At 37.1% G+C, this 22959-nt stretch overlaps 1 pseudogene; it reads right to left on the bottom strand.

Annotated features, from left to right (window-relative positions):
• The window catches only part of LOC107585357 (potassium voltage-gated channel subfamily KQT member 5-like), a 134653-nt pseudogene extending 118127 nt beyond the window's left edge, over window positions 1-16526 (bottom strand).
• Window positions 16527-22959: the final 6433 nt, after the last annotated feature.

Raw genomic sequence — 22959 nt, 5'->3', positions numbered from 1 at the left:
ACTGGTTCATACTTCAACAATGGCTGGTATAATCTACTAAAGAGTATCACTTAAAGTAACACACGCAACTCCTCAAAAAGGCCTGTTTTTACGCCTTTCAGATGTGTTGGTCTGAAAACAAGATTGTCAGCAAATGAGTGACAATCTAGAATGCTTCAGGAAATGCTTTAATAGGACGGACCACAAACTGTAAAACATGTTAAAATTGTTGCACAACAAAACAAGCAGATGAGACAATACAATTCTTCAAGACGAATATTAAATTCCTGGTAAGAACACACACACACACACAAACACAAACAGAACAATTTAATTAATTAAATATTACAAATATTTAAGCTCTCAAAAGTCATTTTGAAAAGAAAAGAAAAACTCAAGTTCAACAGCTCAGGGTTCACAAGTTCACATGACTAATTGTGAAAGCTTGTTAGCTGATGGAGTCTAAACGAGGGTGTGTTCATAAGAAGGTTTAACAGGCTTGTATCTCCAATCCAGATGGCAGAGTAATATATGCTGGCTAGAAAACACCACATATGGACCAGAAACACCCACAAATATGAAAAAAGAAAAAAGATAGCAGGAACATACCAGAGGGGGGGTGGGGGGACTAGGAGGTTTGAGGGATGTGAAAAAAGACAAGAGAGAAAAGCCACTGGGTAGCTATGATCTCTAATCAGACATTAAGTTACTGATCCAATTCATAGGCGAGCACTCAATTGGTTGAGGTTTAAACAAGGTAAAACATCTGGCCTAAAAGTTAGGACCTGTGTGAGGTGTTTAACTTCTGGATAAGTTAATCACGTGACTACATCCTTCGACAATCTGCAGACTGATTCTCAAGGGGCTGATCGTGTATCAAAGTAATCAGAAAGTGTGACATACTGTATTACTAACACCCTAATTGAACCATGTGGATCATTTACAAGGTCTTAAAACAAGATACAAGACCCGTTGGAGGGTATATTATATTTTCTCTACACTGCTAACTTCTAACATCTTCCCTTGCGGAACATCTCATATTGCATTTCATTAAAAAATGAACTAACACTGCTTCTGTGCTTTAAGCTTTCAACGTTCCATGATCCTCTCAATGACACATCTGCTCTGGGAAGAGGGCTGTTCTTGCTACATCACAGCTCTGCTTTAATAGGAACTGCTTAAAAAATGTTTTTAGTCGAATTTAAAATAAAAATCCACATTCGAATGCAAAAATGTTGCATTCGAATTTTAGGTGTGCGTCAAGGAGGCAGCCTCATCAGCGGCGCACGAGATGCGATGAAGATGTAAGAGTCGTTGCATTATAATGTTTTTGTTAGCCTATCCAGTTGAAGCCACTAGATGCGGCGCTGCTGCGTTGTTCATTAAAAATATAGCGGAAACAGAGAAGATCTTGTTTACATCAAAACCGAAACCAAGCCGTTCACACAGAATGCATATTTCACGCATTTTCTAGACGGACATCTATTACCATTGCACTCGCATCTCGCACAAAAGAGCCGCATGTTTAGAAAGCCATGTAAAATTAATGCAAGTTTAACATTGAAAAAAACATTTATCGAGACTTTATGGCGGGTTTTTCCCCCATCCCACTGAATCTCATGTTTTTAAATGAAAAAATGTACTCTGTGAGATTGGCTTTCCGCCTTTTGTATTAAACTATGCATACATACATGATGTTGTTTTGTTTATAGTTGTTTAAGCAACTTAATTATAATTGGTTTATAAACATTATTTTAAACACCTTTTTTTCGCAGATAGTCATGTTATCTTATGCTTTGAATGATGCGCCCTCTTGTGCTTTTCTTCACCCTAACGGAAATTACAAAATTACAAAGTGCAAAATTCGAATTTAGTTTTTCAGCCATTTTGACAGCCCTATCCTGTGATGGCAAAGCTGAATTTTCAGCAGGCATTATTCCAGGCTTCAGTGTCACATGATCCTTCAGAAATCATTTTAATATGATGATCTGGTGCTCAGGAAACATTTCGTCATATTATTAATGTTGAAAACAGTAGTGTGGCTTAATATTTTTGTGGAAACCTGGATAACTCTTTTCAGGATTCTACTAGAATGATTTTTAGTTTTTCATTTTTTTTTCAAATATAAATCTTTTGTAACAATATAAATACATTTACTGTCACCTTTGATCAATTTAGCATATACAGAGACATCTCCTCTATTGCCTTCCATTCAGGAAGAACAGATTTTAGTCTCATAGTCAGTATAATACCTTTTTGAGCTTCACTTGAATGCTCCCACGGGGGAGGGGGTTCTGACGTTACTCTGTCACTGGGTCAAAACACAGCTATGTGATTCATCTTTCACTTATACTGATACACTGATACATACAATTTGAACTGCTCACTATTCATAATCAAAATTTCAGCTAGACATCTTGAGACCAACACTCTATAGCAATATGGCAGAAGCCAGTGGTTTACCCATTTGGTTTATAAATGCCAGTGACAACGTGGCTGAAAACTACAGAGAGAGTGTGTATAAGCATAAAGCATGTATATAAGGTGCTTATAGCTGGAGCATCCAGTAACGGTGCAAGTTGCAACTCAATCAATCACGCAAATGTAAATATAAGGGTATAAATATTTTGTGATGATGTGGCAATACTTAAGACCCATCAGACCTGCACACATACACTCACAAATATTACAGTAACATATCATAAACAGTGAAGAGTTTGTTTGCACAATTGGAGGAGGCTAATCATACAAACCTGAGAGGCTGAGCCGGACGTGGCAGGTGCCTAATAACACTGGACCAATGTGCCGCTTCAGAAAGTGGCCAGCAACTAAACAGGCAATCTGCTGTTTATTCTAAGGAGACTTACAGACCGGCCCGCAAAACATACCCTCCCTCTATCGGCTCTAAATTTCCAGCTTCACAGCTTATTGAAGAGCCCTACAGAGCTGTAAAAATAATCATTCAAATAAAACACATCTTGTGAAGTTAAGTGTCATAACAAGTGCAGTGAACAACGCAAGAATCCTTTGCCTGGAGAACTTCTCCGCCAGAGCAAATACAGTGCTAGCGCTTTGCCTTTGATCCCAGCAAATGTTTTGAAAGTCTACAGTAACACTGTTCTGTGTACTGATGCAACAGGCATTAATGTGCTTTAGCAGCATTTTGTTAAGGTAATACTTCTCTTATGCTAGTAAAGGTTCAAAGGCTCTACTAAAGTCTTTTAGTAGGAGAGATAACAGGCTAGGAAATCTGAGGTTCACACAAAACAGGCCACCATGTGAATCCTCCCATCTGCCATCCCAATTAACACCACAGCACTTCTCGCAAAGGTGGTCTGACAAAATTAATTTTTCATTAACACAGATAGTAATTTATGTTTACACATTCTGGTTTATGAGCAATAGATATCGAATGAATCAGATTAACAAAAGGACTGTATATCAAATATAAAATGCATGCACGCATACCAACAGATATTTCCCAGTCAAATATGGATTTTAGTTAAGGATAATTATTAGAATTATTTTCTTGTTAGGGTTTACTGATTGCACTGCATCATTGTATTTCTGTATAGTTCTGTATTTTTCATTTATTTGTTATACATTTTACTTTTTATTCTTAGCTTTTATTTCCCTTTTATGATTATTTTTAATCACTTTTGTGTAAAGGAATTTGAATTACGATATAATGTACTTAATAAACTTGTCTTGCTTTGCCTAAATGCAATCATGTTAGATGACAGTAAAGGTAATCTGAATGTAAAAATAGGGCACAATTAAGTATCCAAGAATAATAATAATAATAATAATAATAAAACATCACTGATCTTGGACAATAACCAATATGGTTCCAATATACTACACATCCCCATTTTTAAAGATCCCAATCCTGTCTGACATCACATATATTTTGTTAATAATTGTGACTCAAACATCATTCGGAAAACAAATCTCATCCAAATAGTGTTAAAGGCCCCTTCGCTTTGGCTTTGTATTTTGTATTTCTTTTAAAGGGATACTCCACCCCAAAATGAAAATTTTGTCATTAATCACTTACCTCCATGTTGTTCCAACCCCGTAAAAGCTTCGTTCGTCTTCGGAACACAATTTAAGATATTTTGAATGAAAACCGGGAGGCTTGTGACTGTCACATTGACTGCCAAGTAAATTACAAGGTCCAGAAAAGTATGAAAAGCATCGTCAGAATAGTTAATCTGCCATCAGTGGATCAATCTGAATTTTATGAAGCGACGAGAATACTTTTTGTAAGCGAAGACATTTTCTATGTGTATTTACGCTTTTATTTGAATGAAAACAGCGTATCCGTGTGGAGTGGCTGACACAGAAGAGCGTATGCTGCTTGCTTTCAGTGGATATTCTCCAAAATGACGCTACGGTGATGCAGTCACAAGTCTCCCGGTTTTCTTCCAAAATATCTTAAATTGTGTTCCGAAGACGATCAAAGCTTTTAGGGGTTCGGAACGACATGGGGGTAAGTGATTAATGACAACATTTTCATTTTGGGGTGGAGTATCCCTTTAAGTCGGCAGTCCCAGGTTTTGACTATTTTCAAAAATTGTTTTCCTCATGGAAACTCATTGCCTTGCACCGGGAACTGGAATCAGGCCTGGGGTCATGACTGTGCCCTTAACTGAAGGCTTGCTCTGTGGACTGGGTGGTCTGTCAATCAGACTGGGAACCACAAATAAAGATTTGAGTGCATGGTGATCTCCTTGCAGAACCTAACGCTGTCCCAACACAAACAGCAGGCGGAATGTGAAGTTCCTGTGGTACAATGAGAGTACCCAGGCCCAGCAAGATGCAGAAAACAGATATGGAGCACCTCAAACTGCAGGTATTAGGGGTAAATAAAAGTTACATATATAAATATCCCATAAAAAATAATTAAAGAAATATTCCAATAAACGTATTACAATGATCGGCTTTCCAGTTCCTGTGAAACTGCCAAGATCAATAATTCTATTTCACAATCCACACCAGCCAAACAAACATAAATTATTTCAACAAATCCAAATCTCCAAAACACAATTTTTCTGTCTCCAAAACAATGTGGCTGGGAAAGTGCAAAAGAACTAAGAGCGACTAAAGCCAGGACTAAAAGAATCACTGAAAGAGCATTTAATTGATCGGACTGCACTTCAACTGGCATCTAACAGATGAAACTGAAAATGCCCCTCTGACTCTCTGGTGTAGATATGTACAGTAGGATACTGTACTCTTCTGACATTTAACCGTTTTTGCCCCATGGGGCCAGCAAACAACTCTCACGCATATGTGCACATGCGAGGACACTGTTGTCACTACAACAAACAGCTGTCAGGTTTTGTCAACGCTGCCTGTCCACCCGCCTGGTTTGAAGCCCTTTTTGAGAAAGCAGCTACTCAAACTTCATTTATCAGCTATCATTAGGCTTTCTTTGACCACACAATGGAAAAGGCTCTTCTCTAGACTGAACCTTTCTTTTTTTAGAAGAAAAAATAAAAAGCAAACTAGTTTAAAAGCCTTGCCTTTTGTATGTTTTAATTTCAGGTAAAGATGAAGAATCTCTCAAACCTTCCATATAGGTTGTAAAGCAAACAGTCCTGCTTTTGATGTTGATATAATGCATTTGGAACAAATGTCTCCTTTTGTTGATCTAAACCATTTTTAATTTAGGCTGCTCTATCTAGTGTCTATATATACTCAATCCACATGAAAATATTATTAAATTAATTTGTTTTCATTTTAAAGATGACATGGGCTTGGGTTGTCAAGATAAGACACTAATTTTCTGACAGAACACAGAAACTCAAACCAACACAAACATCTTTTACTCTCTGGTGAACCACATGCACAATGGTTAAAGTGAAATTTGCGGAATGGCTAAACGGAAAATGTATGTGTGTGTCTGTACAGGTCCTGTAAGGTTTATGCTGCTGTTAGTACGTTCACTGGGAGCTGTGATGTTGATTATATCTCTGACCAGACTCCAGAAAAGAGGCTGTAAGGGAGTATCAGAGTCTTGCTGAAGAGGTCACATTTTATCGAATAAGGAATTTGGTCGTTCCAACCTTCCACGTTTTCAGAAGACAAATACGAGTTGGTTTTGTTTGGTCTGTGGCGTATGAGATTATCAGCTTGAAGAATGCCTGGTGTTCTTCAGAACTGAGAGCCGCAGTAAGAGAGCTGTTAGCATGTTAGTGTGGGAGTTCTAGCATGGACACTCCACTCATAGGGCCAAGAAATTAAACTCAAACTCTCAAAAAAAAGCCATTTTAGACAATACACACAATTTGTTCATTTCAGTATCTGCTCCTCTCTATATATAATTTAACATTCAAAGGTTTAGAGTAGGTAAAGACATTTATAGAGTTATAAAAGATTTTATTTCAAATAAATGCTGTTCTTTTGAACTTTATATTCAAAGAAAATACACATCTTTAGCTGTGCAACTGTTTTCAACAATGATAATTAGCATATTAGAATGATTTCTGCTGGATCATGTGACATGAAGACTAGACTAACAGCTGCTGAAAATTCAGCTTTGTCGTCAATTTTTTAAATTATTATTCAAATTATTATTTAAACTAAAATACTATCAAAAACTTCTTTCAAAAATTAAAATAATCTTACTGACCTTAATATACTGCCATTTTTTTATCAGCTAAAAATCTGGTCCACATTGCAGCTTATCCTGTCCAACTTTAATGGAAAGAGAGCATCTGACAGACATTTAAAATGACCAACCACAGTTCAGTTTGTGCTTATATGCCAATTTATGGTGGTTAATTACAATAATGATAGACAGCCATGGAAAAAAGTGGAAAACTAATTCAAATAATACTGTTTCTAAAAACAGTTGTACAGGCATCATTGAGGAAAATAGTGGAAAATGTGACTATATTTGAATTTCTGTCCTTCCAAAAGTATTAAGTACCAATTATTTCACATATATAACTCCAACCATGTTCTAAAGCAGAATGCTCAGTAACTTGTTCTGACTGATAAAAAACCCCTGCACATTGACTCCTGGAAGATGCTTATATAGCATTCAGACAGTCTGACTGGATAGTAGATTGCCTTTGAATCTTAGGAAAATTACATTTTTGACTGCAATATGCTTCAGAAGGCAAGCGAGCGATGAGAATGCTGTGTGAGTACTCCACTGATGCAATCCAAAATCCAAAACCTGCAATCTGGGTGAACATTTAAAGGAATACACACCAACCTACCTGTCCATGTAAATCAGATATTTATAATAACCTCTAGGAAACCAGAAATAAAAATATTTTCGATACACTCCAGAAAACCAAACAAATAGGTAAGAACTAACCAATTTTATCAGTTCCTCCAGAGCCTTGAGATCAGTTTAATAAGGAAGACCTATAGTTCTACATCAAGAAGCTCCTGCAAGCTTATTTATTTAGTGAAGTACTCAGGCTCAAAACACAGCATGCTTTTCATTTCACACAGTAATGAAGTCTCTGGCCTCTAGCTTGGACATTGGTTGCCATGGAAAAATGACCACCTACCCTCTCAAGACTGTTTAACAACAGTGAGCTGGAACCCAACAATGACTGAGCTATGAAAAGAGAACTAGATGGGTACATAATCTTCCAGCTCTCCAAGGCAACGCTTTATTGACAAGGTCAAATTGTCAATTAAAGGGAAATATTTTGTGTAAACAGAAGTAGTTAACACAATCTCCTGCCAAATTGGAGTAGGTAGTCATCAGGGTTCAGAGGGGATTACGCCACACAGTGACCTTCTCTGTCATTGAACTAGACCAAGTAAGGATCGTCTAAAAAACAAGTCTCAGAATGACTGCCAACATCTCTGTGACATTTAGGGTAAAAAGTCCTCTAAGGTTTTAGTTTTGCTCTAATGAACCATTTGGTTTAACTAGGGTTGCAAAGGGGTGGAAAATTTCCGGAAACTTTCCAAAAATCCCTGGAATATTCCAAAAAAATCCTGGAAAGTTTCCCAAATTTCTGGAATATTTCCAAAATTTACTGGAAATTGTCCACCTTTTTGCAACCCTAGGTTTAACACACCACTGCCTAATTATTTTATAAATGTATTTCTGGGCTTTTGACTTTAATTCACGGCGAGTGAGACAGGAAAGTATAGTGGATTGATGGGGATAGTATCGGGACATGACACACTTCCAACACATATCTGATCCTTCAGAACGACACCATCTAATCCATCTTCAGCTGCCTCATATTATCTGATAGCACACCGAATGGATCACCCACAAGAACAAGACGCAGCTTTAACAAGCCATTTCACATGTGTCCGATGACATAAGGAAAAATTTGCATAGTTAAATGTATTTCATTAGCCACTAACACATGTGCAGAGACGCCACTATTGCATTCCTTCAAAGGACGTACATGCAAAATTGCCACAACAAAAGCAGAATCCTTCAACTGCAATTAAAGAGGCTTCGTGCATGATGCTGAAACAGCTTTTTAATTCCTCCCTGCTTGCTACAGCAACAGCAAGAGATTTTGATTTGATTCAACAGAGTTACATAAATATAAACTCCAGTCAGTTAATTTGTTGTAAGCAAAATATTATTATTGCAATTTATCAGCAGGTAAAACAAATAAAATGCAAATATGGCCCATTAACATTTTACTTATCAATGTGCTAAAGGCAAAATTCAATTACTGGCACAACATGTAGTACACAAATATTGAAATTCCTATTCATCCAGGAGAAACAGAGACCACAGGTCATTTTTTATCATTTTTAAGATGGATGACTGTGTGTTAATGGCCCTGGGTAACCGACCACATAGAGCAGAAAGTGTGTAAACACATTTTTTGTTTAAATTTGTTTCTATTTAGGCTAAATCTCCCTAATCCGGTCATCTAATGATTGTTTACAGACATCTGAGGAGAGTGAAGACAGACCCCATATAAGAATAATTCCCTGCCACATACCATTAGAATGTTTGGGATTAGTGATATTTTTTGAATGTTTTTGGAAGTAGTTTCTTATGTTCACCAAAGTTGCATTTATTTAATCAAAAAGAGTTAATTTTGTGATATATTATTACAATAATAATTCAAAAAACATTTGCTATTTGAATATATTTTAAAATGTAATTTCTTCCTGTAATGGCAAAGCTGAATTTTCAGCAGGCATTACTCCAGTCTTTAGAGTCACATGACTCTTCAGAAACCTTTCTAATATGCTGATTTTGAGATCAAGAAACATTCATGCATCCTTGCTGAATAAAAGTACTAATTCATATATTACTGATCCAAAACTTTTGAACGTTATGCATAAAAAGTATAATGAGTATTCAGATATACTGCATACTGTTTATGTAGTATATCCAAATATGCATAAACAGTAGTCAAAAAACACCTGGTTGAGCTAGATTCCAATTTTTTTTAATCCATTTATAAATTAAATTAATTAAGTCAGAAAGCTGAGGTGGGGGGCTTTTGTAAGTGCTATAGAAACCAAGAAAGTTGTTCCTTAAATTGTACCTAACATCTGAGTCAATTATTCTCACAGTTGTTAGTGCATCATACATCAAAGAACAGGTCAAAGGTCAAAGACAGCATGATGGATGTAATATGTCTAAGAATGTAGTCCTACTACACATCTGCACCTAAAGAATGTACTTCATCAAGTTGAGAAGTCCAGCACATACTGCACACTTAAAGTACATCAATAAAGATTCACGTAGAGATTATTCATGTGCGTGGGAAGCAAACTGTAGAAATTATTCAGAAAACCCTAAGGATAATATGCTGACTAACTGTTATAATTCATAAGATGTTGTAATCAGTTCAAACCAGAGAGCTGTCAAACCATGAACGGTCTTCATATACCCAAATGCTGTGTTATCAGGGGAACCCCTTCATGCAGACAGGTAAGATCAAAGAGTGACAACGAGTGAGCCCAGTTTGCTTGGGCACTGCTGGGCAAGGAAGCCCCACTGGGTTACAGTATGCCCAGCCACACAGACTACTTATGTTGCAAGGTTTGCTATTAAGAGAAGACAGCTGCCTTCATCAGTCAGCCCCCCTGTCAGTAAGGGCAACTAATATAAGACCACTTTCTGACGTTTTACTACCCGCCATCCAGTTAAAATGATTAAATCAGCAGAATGGAAAAACAAAGTCCTTGTGTTAACTGCAGCAAATGAGGCTTTCTATTGATTCATCATCTATATCATGAGAAACAATTACAGCGACAAAGCAGTACTGTTGCCTTGAGAAACTGTTCATGCAGACAGGTAAGATCAAAGAGTGACAACGAGTGAGCCCAGTTTGCTTGGGCACTGCTGGGCAAGGAAGCCCCACTGGGTTACAGTATGCCCAGCCACACAGACTACTTATGTTGCAAGGTTTGCTATTAAGAGAAGACAGCTGCCTTCATCAGTCAGCCCCCCTGTCAGTAAGGGCAACTAATATAAGACCACTTTCTGACGTTTTACTACCCGCCATCCAGTTAAAATGATTAAATCAGCAGAATGGAAAAACAAAGTCCTTGTGTTAACTGCAGTAAATGAGGCTTTCTATTGATTCATCATCTATATCATGAGAAACAATTACAGCGACAAAGCAGTACTGTTGCCTTGAGAAACTGTTATTTGGCTAATGGTCTCCCTGTTATTAAACTTAATGCCAACATTAATTTTATTGAAAGTTTCAAGCAGCAGTGGCTGTCGTATAGGCAGGCCCTATCAGAATATGCAGCCTTTTTTCACACTTTATGTCCTGTTTTCAGAAAAGATTCATTTAAACTTGGTCAAATGTGTTAAACTGCCAAATTTGGAAAAAAAACATTTAATGAACAAACACATAAGGGATGGAAAATTTGTAGAAATGTGTGAATAAAACAAATTTAAATTCTGTGGAAATATGTTGGCACATACCATAAACTACTGTTCAAAGATTTTTTAAAGAAATTAATATTCAGCGAGGATTCGTTAAATTGATCTAAAGTTACAGTAAAGACATTTATAGCACAAAAGATTTCTACTTCAAATAAATGATGTTCTTTTGAATCCTTAAAAAATGCATCACAATTTCCACAAAATTTAAATTTCCACAAAACACTTATCAATATTTATAATAATAAGAAATGTTTCTTGAGCAGCACATCAGCCTATTAGAAGGATTTCTAAAAGATCATGTGACACTGAAGACTGGAGTAATGGTTACTGAAAATTCAGCTTTGCCATCACAGGAATAAATTACATTTTAAAATATTTTAGAAAACGGTTACATTTTAAAATTGCGATAACATTTCACAATATTACTGTTTTTGCTTTATTTTTAATCAAATAAATGCAGCCTCGGTGAGAATAAGAGACAAAAAAAATTGTACCAATCCCAAACTTTTGAACTGTAGTGTATTCTGTGTGTAACACATTTCAGAAACAGTGTTTTTTCCACTTCTTCAGGTTCAGTGAAAATGTAAGAAGCAGAAAACTCCTTTCTTTCAAAGGACAGAAGGTTGCAATGATAGATTAGTTCATCGACAGTGATGACACATACACTCTTAAAAATAAAGGTGCTTCAAAAGGTTCTTCAAGCGATGCCATAGAAGAACCATTTTTGGTTCCACAAAGAACCATTCAGTCAAAGGTTCCATAAAGAACCATTGATTCTTACCTTTTTATAATCTGAAGAACCTTCTTTCCCCACAAAGAACCTTTTGTGAAACAGAAAGGTTCTTCAGATGTTAAAAGTTCTTTATAGAACCATTTAGACAAAAAGGTTCTTCTATGGCATCGTGAAGCACTTTTATTTTTAAGAGTGTCGTAGGACAGAAACGTCCAAATGCTTGGATCCTTGTTCCACGCTGCTTTTCTCTCGGCACAGCTGGCAACTCAACATGCTCATACAATGCCCTGTCTGAGAACTGAAGCTCTTCCTCAAGGTCTGTCTTGTGTCAGGCGCCCCTGACGTGATCAAACAGTGTCCTTTTCAAAAGCCTTTTCCCCCATCATTCATACTCCCACTGGAACACAGGCATGACACCCTGTTTATTGCCTCCCCTTTGCACTTTTTCAAGATCTGTGATCTTATCTAAAACCTTTTTTCCATTAAGCGAGAGCCAACTCTGTTTCCATACACCTTCCAACCATGAGCAAAAGCAGCTTGTGTTTCGATTACGACAATGATGGGAGTGACTGGATTGGCCTTGGTGGCCAGTGCTTCAATGGTCTTCTCCAACAAACAGGTGCATCTTAAATGAAAGCACATCAACAGCTCATGAAGAAAAGCAACAACATCAAGAACATCAACTGTTTTTGTCTCTCACAAATCCAGGTAAAATAAATAAAACCTGCATCCAAATGTTGCAAAAACAGACAAACAGAGTTAGCTGTACAAACTGTGAAAAGCTTGGCCAATCAAATTACAGGACCTGTTGCATAACGCAAATGATAGTACTCAAATGTGTTGGGAAATTGGTACTTCATGTCAGTATTGATTCAGTAAATTTGCACTAATTTGCATTAAAAGGCGAATTAAATGAAAGACTGACATCTCCTAATTCCCCTTCCGAATTCTAGTGTAAGGAAATAAGATTAAATCCAAACTGACATCTTAAGACCAAGTAGAAAAATCTCTAATGTTAGTTGGCTGACTCTTGTATATATCACATTCTGCCTGTCTAACCGGGTCAGTGGCAAACTAGAGCACCTTTCTGAGTGCTCAGAGAACAAGAGGCCCTTTATTGCTCTCTGTGTCACAGAGGAGGCAGGAGACCATTACAAGTGGGAACTTTGAAATATTTTGTTACGATTTAAAAGCCACCGGCACAGCCTGCGGTATAAATCACCCTCGATAACTCAGAATTAAGTCAATCTGAGCCATCTAAGTAGAATATCCAGTTTTCTAAACCATGACATGGAACACAATTAGGAAATGTGAATGGGGAACTCAATGAACTTCTCCCTCAAACCAGATGAATTCTCAATCATATAAATAGGAATTGAATCTGACTATGGCATGACGTATACAGATGATTATGGCAGTGTTCACCTACTGTGCAATTTCCTTTTTCAATCTTACAGAATGCATGTAATTTCTGAGGGGATAAAGGATACTGAATGTGGCTTTAATGATGTAAGTGTTCATGATGGCAGCATAATGTGTTCTTTGTGTTGGTGAAGCTGCATGTAGAGCATTAATGCATATAAGGATACAGGGAGGTTTGTTTAAAGATTCCCTCATTACATTATCTGAGTGTCAAATATGATAATCAGAGAGGGTTATGGGTTTAGCATTAGCAAAGGTGATAAAAATATTTTGTTGATACTGATACAGAGGTATGCCACGGAGCTTTAACCTTGGTGAAATGCTCTCAGCTGCAGTTCTGTAATCAGCTCGACATTATCTTGCTTTGATGCGCTGTAAAAACATTTGCTGGGTGAGCAGACAACTGTGAGTTATTGATATGGCCACTGAAAATCCTTTCCATTTAAAGAACCTGTTGTTCATCTTAACAAAAGGCTATAGTGCATTATAGTCTCACATGTGGTATACAGTAATGCTACATTAGACGACAGACATACTGCACATTGGTAGGGGTGCCTTGCTGAAAAACTCACAAAAAGCAGAATTTGATTATCCAACACACAAAGAACAAGGCCATTTCAGATTAGCCAGTATGTAATCAATTCATAAATGTAATTGAAACTAACTGAAAATCATTAAAATCATTAAAAATGCTATATAGATTGTATTAGACATAATATATAGATAGATATAGGTTGTATTAGAAATAATAATTAATAATAATCTCAGTCATTGTAATTCTGTGTTTTTTATGTTACATACCTTGTTATTTTAATTAAACGGCATATTACTTTTTTGAGCTCTTATATGTTATAGCAATAAATTATCAAGGAACAGCAAGTGTGATGTTTAATGACCTCTTCTGTCACATAAGTTATTTAATAATTCAGCTGATATCAACCTCAAGCTCTAAATTCCATCATAATTAAATTAGAAATAATAATTAATAATAATCTCAGTCATTGTAATTCTGTGTTTTTTATGTTACATACCTTGTTATTTTAATTAAACGGCATATTACTTTTTTGAGCTCTTATATGTTATAGCAATAAATTATCAAGGAACAGCAAGTGTGATGTTTAATGACCTCTTCTGTCACATAAGTTATTTAATAATTCAGATCAACCTCAAGCTCTAAATTCCATCATAATTACTGATGCAATTAACCAAGCATGTGTTGTGCATTATAGTCTCACATGTGGTATACAGTAATGCTACATTAGACGACAGACATACTGCACATTGGTAGGGGTGCCTTGCTGAAAAACTCACAAAAAGCAGAATTTGATTATCCAACACACAAAGAACAAGGCCATTTCAGATTAGCCAGTATGTAATCAATTCATAAATGTAATTGAAACTAACTGAAAATCATTAAAATCATTAAAAATGCTATATAGATTGTATTAGACATAATATATAGATAGATATAGGTTGTATTAGAAATAATAATTAATAATAATCTCAGTCATTGTAATTCTGTGTTTTTTATGTTACATACCTTGTTATTTTAATTAAACGGCATATTACTTTTTTGAGCTCTTATATGTTATAGCAATAAATTATCAAGGAACAGCAAGTGTGATGTTTAATGACCTCTTCTGTCACATAAGTTATTTAATAATTCAGCTGATATCAACCTCAAGCTCTAAATTCCATCATAATTAATGATGCAATTAACCAAGCATGTGTTCATATGGGACATACTGTATGTTCATACTATATATCTGACCCTCAAGCATATTGGCACAAGAGACAAAAGTGCTAACAATGTTAATAATGTTCTATTCAATAGAATTTATTTATCACAAAGGTTAGGAGTACATGACGGAGACAGCAGAATCAGCAGATGGTTTGCTTAAGGGCACAGATTGTGATTGATTGTTCATTGCTTTCAAACAGTCCCCCATGTCTTCTTTCACACAACATTTTGAAACCAATAGTCTCAAAAGATTAAGATTTTCTTCATTAACTTATTTCTCATGATGAAACCTCGCCACATTTAACATTTGTTTCTTCCTTTCACGTGCACATGCAATCCGAGTTTGACTTATGCCCTCCAAAATTATATGCAAAATCCATAATTTCCATAATGATATGAACCAGTGGCTACAGAACAAATGCTTAGTGAAAATGTTCTAAAGCTTGTCAAAAACTAATTACTTATAACAACCAAGTAGCAACTCATGTAAAAGCCACTCTTGATTTCCCCCCCTACTGATAGCATATTCAAGCATGAGCACAGTCCAAGTGTGCTGATTATGTGATGGTTCTGACTAGTGTGGGACAATGCGTTGTTGCAGATGTAATAACTTAACCTCCATGACCTCAGGTGTCCTCTCAGCACAAATAAAACAACAACATCCTGTCTCGCAGCACAGAGCAGCGCTCCAGTCTCACCATCCGACAGCTCGGCTTCCTCTTTCACAAACGCTCCTAACAACATGTCAACAGACACAACCAATCTGAACATAAAAACTATGTCAGAGTGCATGCATTTCTCTTTAAATGGGGTCATATAAAGAGCATCACTTTCAAGGGGCTTACAGAAAATCTCTGAAAAGCCAAACATAAATGCCACATAGCAAATACACACCATAACGCAAACCCTGAGATCTTATTGGTGCATTTAAAAGGCAAACGAGAGTCTATCAAAGGCCACACTAGACATGATCGAACATGTTTTACTATTGTAACTGTATGTAACTAGAGCCATTTTTGAAACCCTGAATTAATTATTACCATATTTGTTTATTTATTGTTATACTGGATATGGCATCAAACATGAGTTGAAAGAAACCCTTGGAAATGCTGCTTCAACATTTTGATCATTATGTTCTGTTAAGCAGTAAATTTAATAACTATGAGACTGGCATATAAACTCATAAAAATACTGTACAGCAGATTGCAATTTTCTACATCCCTATATTTCGTTCATAAAACATTCAGAGAGGCATTCATTCCATGAAAAAAAAGAGACCTTTAAAATGAAATGCATAAATGTCACTTTAAGTAACAGGTGAACTCCAACATACATGATGTAATCAATAAAAAAGTAATAACATTTTGACTCACACAAAGGCGTGGTAAACGAATGCCCAGGCTCGTGGTCGCTCCAGGACATTGTAGAGGTAGTTCTGGAGCTTCCTGTAGCGCGCGTTTCTCCGGCCGCTCTGCGCGCTGTAGATGAGCGGTTTCCCCAGCAGGCTAAGCCGGGCGCCCTGCTTTCTCCTCTGGTTCTCCAAGCCTCCTGCACCTGTTGTATCCGGCGCCGTCAGCAGGCTGTCGACTGTCCTGGTCGCGCTGTTCATGGTCTCACTACCGGCTTCAACATCTTTCATGCCATAGTGCTGCGAGGTTTTCATCCAGAGACCAGTACCGCCCTCATCTCCGCTGTGGTTGCGGGGCATCGCATCACCAGCGCGGGCTGGAAACGCGCGTCTGGCACCAGCGCTGCGCACATATAAAGAGGCTGCACATGAGCTTCACAGTTCCCTGTGTAAAAACATTGGATACTTTATTGTTCTTCTCTCTTTTTTTCTTACCCTTTCTTTAAGATTATATAGACTACAACAGGATCACCTACTGACAAGTGCAGGCATCCAACTCATTGGCAGATAAGCTGTTAAAGATTTGGTAAAGTTATGAACCTTCAGATGACTCAAGCGATCTGCCCCCACCGCCGTGAGATTGGAGTTTTGAAGGAGCGTCACCATCTCAGTGGAGATTTGGCGAGGGGAGGGCATCACCCGACATTAAGCAGAACGCGCGCTCTCGATTTCTCTCTCTGTCTGTCTGTCTGTCTGTCTGTGTGTATCTCTGTCTCTGTCTCTCTCTCTCTCTCTCTCTGTGTGTGTGTGTGTGCGTGTGTGTGCGTGCGTGCGTGTGCGTGCGTGCGCTACTGTAAACCATAGACTGCTGTATTCTAGTTCAGATGTGCTGACAAGATCTAATGTAGGACTTAAACACCTCCAATACAGGCAAATTATGAGTTTTGAGCTTTTAGGGGGCACACTTTTAAAATTATTCATTCAGTCATTTTTCACCATTTCATGTATCACTGCAATCTCTAGAAGTAAGCTATAACAATTTCAACTCAATGTCAATGTTTCATTCCCAGATTTTGTCTTTTCACAGTCGCGTCTGCTTCATATCTCCTAATAAAAAGGCAAGCAATTAATGTAGGGCAAAACCGGACAATAAATTAAATATTGAAATCCAATTAGCCTTTATCTGTCCTCTGACAAGATCTAATGTAGGACTTAAACACCTCCAATACAGGCAAATTATGAGTTTTGAGCTTTTAGGGGGCACACTTTTAAAATTATTCATTCAGTCATTTTTCACCATTTCATGTATCACTGCAATCTCTAGAAGTAAGCTATAACAATTTCAACTCAATGTCAATGTTTCATTACCAGATTTTGTCTTTTCACAGTCGCGTCTGCTTCATATCTCCTAATAAAAAGGCAAGCAATTAATGTAGGGCAAAACCGGACAATAAATTAAATATTGAAATCCAATTAGCCTTTATCTGTCCTCTGGTAGCTGCTGACTCTTTGCTAACTTTGCAAAGTCATTGATGCTTGAGTTATATAATGTACAGAGGACACTTGGGTAGTTTACTAGTATTCCTCACTATGTGAACATGGGAGCTTTTAGGGGGCACACTTTTAAAATTATTCATTCAGTCATTTTTCACCATTTCATGTATCACTGCAATCTCTAGAAGTAAGCTATAACAATTTCAACTCAATGTCAATGTTTCATTACCAGATTTTGTCTTTTCACAGTCGCGTCTGCTTCATATCTCCTAATAAAAAGGCAAGCAATTAATGTAGGGCAAAACCGGACAATAAATTAAATATTGAAATCCAATTAGCCTTTATCTGTCCTCTGGTAGCTGCTGACTCTTTGCTAACTTTGCAAAGTCATTGATGCTTGAGTTATATAATGTACAGAGGACACTTGGGTAGTTTACTAGTATTCCTCACTATGTGAACATGACTGAAATTAAGCTTGGGGGGCAAGCTTGTTGACACAGGGGCACTGGAACCGCCCCTGATGCGACTTGTGTTCTCTAGCGTAGGCTAGCCTACTTAGTGCACTGATGTAATCTAAAATGTCTTCTTATTGAAATCAGGGTGTGAACTACAACGTTTTTGGGGTTTGGGGGTCAACTGAGATTAATTGATTAAGAGGGTCAAACAAATAATTTGCTGCCTGGCGTTTAATTTTTATTCCCCCAAAACTGTTTATTGATGTTCCTTGTTTTAAAAAAAAATGCCCAAAAAGAATTCGTACATAATAATATTTAATCGCGATTGTGATAAATAAGATTCCCAAGTGCTTTAAAATCGTCATCTGCTTCCTCTGCAGATGCCCATTTATGTCGAGCTGAGAGAGAACTGCGCGTGCATTCTCTGCTGAGCGGCTCGGATTAACGACAGCACATTTAGGCTGTGTAAAAACGTATGTTTCTGAAGACACAGCTGACAATCTCATCCAAATATATAGCGAAACAAAGTTATTCAAGCCTGGGGAAGCTCTGTCATCACTGATACAAACATTTAACTATAACACCGATGTGCCCACACATCATCTTGAATCGATTTACAAACGTGTTTGAATTACAACTAATAATAGGCTAGTTCTCTACTCATTGTGGTGGCAGAACAGATTCTCCTCAAAAGACTCTTTATAGAAACACCAAACAAAAAAACTTAAGCGCATAACTGAGTCTTTCTGGGTTCCTACTCAACTGAAACCGCTTCAGTCTGATCCGGTAATCACGGAGCCCGCAGCCCGCAGATCTAGCGGAGTCTCTATCAGACAAATCACGTGATCTGAAAAAAACCCCAATGAAATGCACACACGGGTAGGCGGTATACCGTTGAATTAGCAGGTAAACGGTACGTTGAAGTGCAATGTGAACGTTAATATGTTCGACATATAACAGCAGTCTACCTGGCATTCTTAAGAATGTCTCTTTGTGACTCGGTTACATTTCTTTTTCAGTTCCCGTGATATGATTTGTTTTTCGCTATACTGTCAATATGCATGATTAATTCAATTACTTTGACATTTAAAATAACAATTATTTGTAATGCCAATAAATCACATTAAATACACTGCACATAACAAGGCACATAAGTTTTGTCATGAAATACTGAATAATATACGAGAGAAACGCAAAAGCATTACATGAAGACTGGCAATAGAACTGCACTGAGTGTGTGTGTCTCTGTGTGTGTAAGAAAGTGAGATGCCAAACGCAGCTGCTCAGCGCTTCACTGATTGTCTCAAATTCAGGGAACCTTATATTGCAGTGTCACCATCTAATACTGTCACTCTACAATGTGCTTCCATGTCAGCAAATATAGTTGCAGCATTATTATTCAAGTTATATCAGTCTTAGACATGAATAATAGACCATGTATCAGCATCTTTTTTCATGCTTTTTAGAAATTGGTTCACGTGCATGAGAGACATTATGATTATTTTCTCTTTAAAGTATCTGTTTGTCCCATTCACAAGTCTTTAAGTTTAAATTTTGTGCTTAATGTGCAAATAGAGTGGATAAAATCTTTACTATTTCTCACACTAAGAATAGAGTCACAGTATAAAAAATCATAATTATGCCATATGGGCTTTTCTTGCAGCTGTGCAAAAGCTGTTTAAGCTTTCATTAACAAAACTGCCAAGAGTGAGAACAGAAAGTCAAATAAATAAGCCAAACGAACAAGAACACCTTGTTTTTACAATACAAATATTACAATTTTCATTGAGTTTATTTATTGACCTGGTGCTGCAGACTTGAGCTCAATGTAATTTTATTATGAGACAAAGCAATTTATTGTATTTTATTACAAGCAAAGCTCAAATTTACTGCTGTACTGGGTTGGTAAAAACATCTGCATATGAACTTAATGCATGAACTCTTATGAACAGGACATTTATCCTGTGTAATATTTTTGCTGACAAGGGGTAGTCTTTCTGATACTACATTTTTGACAGTCACACATTATTATTATGATCATAAAAATTTATTAATATATTTCTGATGACATAACTCCAATTTTTTATTATTGTGTGGATAGCTCTCCAAGAAGGATTCATTCACTGCTAACAACAACACACTCTAGTGGTGTGAGTCTGTTAATACAGACTTGAATATAGCCTACTCATTTACAAAGTATTGGAGAGGCAGTATAACATTAAGTGACATGGCATCTGTACGAAAGCCATTGGCACATCCAGTGACACTTCCGGTTTTCACTGTCACGTGTCAGTGGAGTGTGGCATGTGCCACTGACACTTGTGACATGTGCCGATGAATTGTGCCGGAGTATAACGCAGACAGTGTAACACACGCACTTAATGGCAGAACTATATTTAATTGATGATACATTTCGGTTTCTGTCAAGCATATTAATTACATTGCGGAGTTAATTTGTGTAACAACTCAGGCTTCTTCATGTGTTTTATATTTGTCTTGTGTCCTTTTGTTTGCCTGAACGTTTTTCAAATAATAAAAAAAATTCACATTGTTATAAAATGGTTTAATTTTTCTATTGCATAATTCTATCAAATAATTTTTTGAAACATTATAGCCATAGATGAGATAGATTGCGCTGGCCAATGTTATATTGATGATGCTGCATGCACGCAGGTAGGTGTCAGTACCAAAATCAAAGTTTGCGGTAACAGATGCGACTGTAAATGTGGTATTTGTAGTGACCCATGATAGATTAATTCCATGTGGACGGTTTGCAGTGACACAAGCCATTGGCACGTCACAAGTGTCATTGGCTCATGCCACTCTCCACTGACACGCCTCAGTGAAAACCGGAAATGTCACCGGATGTGCCACTGAGCATACTGGCATGTGCCAATGGCTTCTGTACATCAGATGCAATGCCACTTAATGTTAAAGGGGTCATATGATGCGATTTCAATTTTTTATTTTCTCTTTGGAGTTTTACAAGCTATTGGTGCATAAAGAAGATCTGTGAAGTTGCAAAGACTAAAGTCTCAAATCCAAAAAGATAGTCTTTATAAAAGTTAAGAGTCAACCACTCCTACCTAAAACGGCTAGTTAACACGCCCCCACATATCTACGTCACGATGTGGGAAGATTTGCATAACGCCACCCAAATGTTCACGCAAAAAAAGAAGGCATTACTTTAATTCTTGCTGTTGCTGCCGCTGCCATGTTGAGAAGTCGCTGTTTGTTTCGTTGTGAAAGCGAAACTACTTTGTTTGGTCTTCCAAAAGAGGACACAACTAGAAATCAGTGGTTAAGTTGTATTTACAACTCTGTTCCAGAACAGATCAGCCCAAATATTCAGATGTGTGCTGCGCATTTTATAGAGGATGAGGACTGTTTCCTGAACCAGTAGCCTACAATGCATCTGTGGCACAAAGGCTGTTTCTATCAAGTTGGGCAATTCCAACATTGCAAGGACAGTCTGGCGCTTCTGACTCACAGCCTGTAAGTACGTTTTTTATATTTAAATAATTTGCCACTGATGATTCAAATGTGAGTTTTGAGCAGTGTAGAGTAGGCTTGTTGTTTGTTGTTTCTCCGATCACAAATGCAGACATGGTTTTATGTTTAAGCAGCGCGATACGCAACGCAACGCGTAAAAAGACTGTATAAGTCATTATAATCAGTAATTATGTCCCCACTGGATGCAACAAATGCCTCATTTGTAATGGGTTTTATTGGTTTTGTCTCGTCCTGCTGGGAGACGGTATCACAGTATGGTAAGCACCTTTATTTTTAAGAGTGTACACAAAATAATGTTATTTTTAGCAACATCATATGACCCCTTTAATGCTACTGAAGTATTGCTACAAGCCTGAAATATAGTCTAAGATAAAAACCAACACCTTATAAATAAATAAATAAAATACTGCCACTACTATTCTTCTAACAGTGTGGTTCCCTATAGCTTATGTGATTTAACTATAGTAGCAAAGTAGCTAGGCCAAGCTCTAGTGAGAGCTGCAGTCACTAATTATATATAAAAAAAATCACAATCACATTAACATTAATTTCAAAATCAAATCAGATTAACTGATTTGATTAACAGGTTCCTTAGATCCATCCGTAAATATTTGTATAAATAAATAAAATACTGCCACTACTATTCTTCTAACAGTGTGGTTCCCTATAGCTTATGTGATTTAACTATAGTAGCAAAGTAGCTAGGCCAAGCTCTAGTGAGAGCTGCAGTCACTAATTATATATAAAAAAATCACAATCACATTAACATTAATTTCAAAATCAAATCAGATTAACTGATTTAGAGGTTACACTGTAAAAACTAAGACTTGGTTTGGCCATAACTTTAAGATCTGTGAATTAACAGAGAGTTTACTGAAGCCTCTAATGTTGTGGCCTCCTCCATGGAATCCATCAGAAACACATTTCTGCAGAATGCGAGTATGGCACGGTGGTGAGGGATAGTGAGAACCCAGACAAACTCTCCAATAACCCCTGTCATAAAAAAAGCTATGAGGATTATATGGCCATCGGGATCAAGGCGAAGAGAAATGAGTAACGAGACTTAAAATATTAGCAATAGATTCATTTGAAGAATGGAGCGCAAGATATGCTTTTTACATATTTGCAAGACTGGCCATAAATCAACCCCCATTTTAAAAATGTTTGAAATCTTTTCACGGCACTGTTTTCATTTCCCAGGCAGTCTGAAATCAGACAAACCAAACACTTTCCACTAACAGCTGACTGGCAATGCAAAGTTTATGAATGTACTTATGAATGCCTGCTTCACAGTCCTGACTGATTCACCTGCTCACACGAGAGAACGCGAAACATTGCAGATACCTTCAGCAGATTACTACTTTGTTATAGCCTAATGCTGATTGTTTAACTCTTGTCCCAGACTTAAAC

This window comes from Sinocyclocheilus grahami, unplaced genomic scaffold (assembly GCF_001515645.1).
Source record: "Sinocyclocheilus grahami isolate Dianchi unplaced genomic scaffold, SAMN03320097.WGS_v1.1 scaffold69.1, whole genome shotgun sequence".
NCBI lineage: Eukaryota > Metazoa > Chordata > Actinopteri > Cypriniformes > Cyprinidae > Sinocyclocheilus > Sinocyclocheilus grahami.
This window is presented reverse-complemented; position numbering and strand designations above follow the sequence as displayed.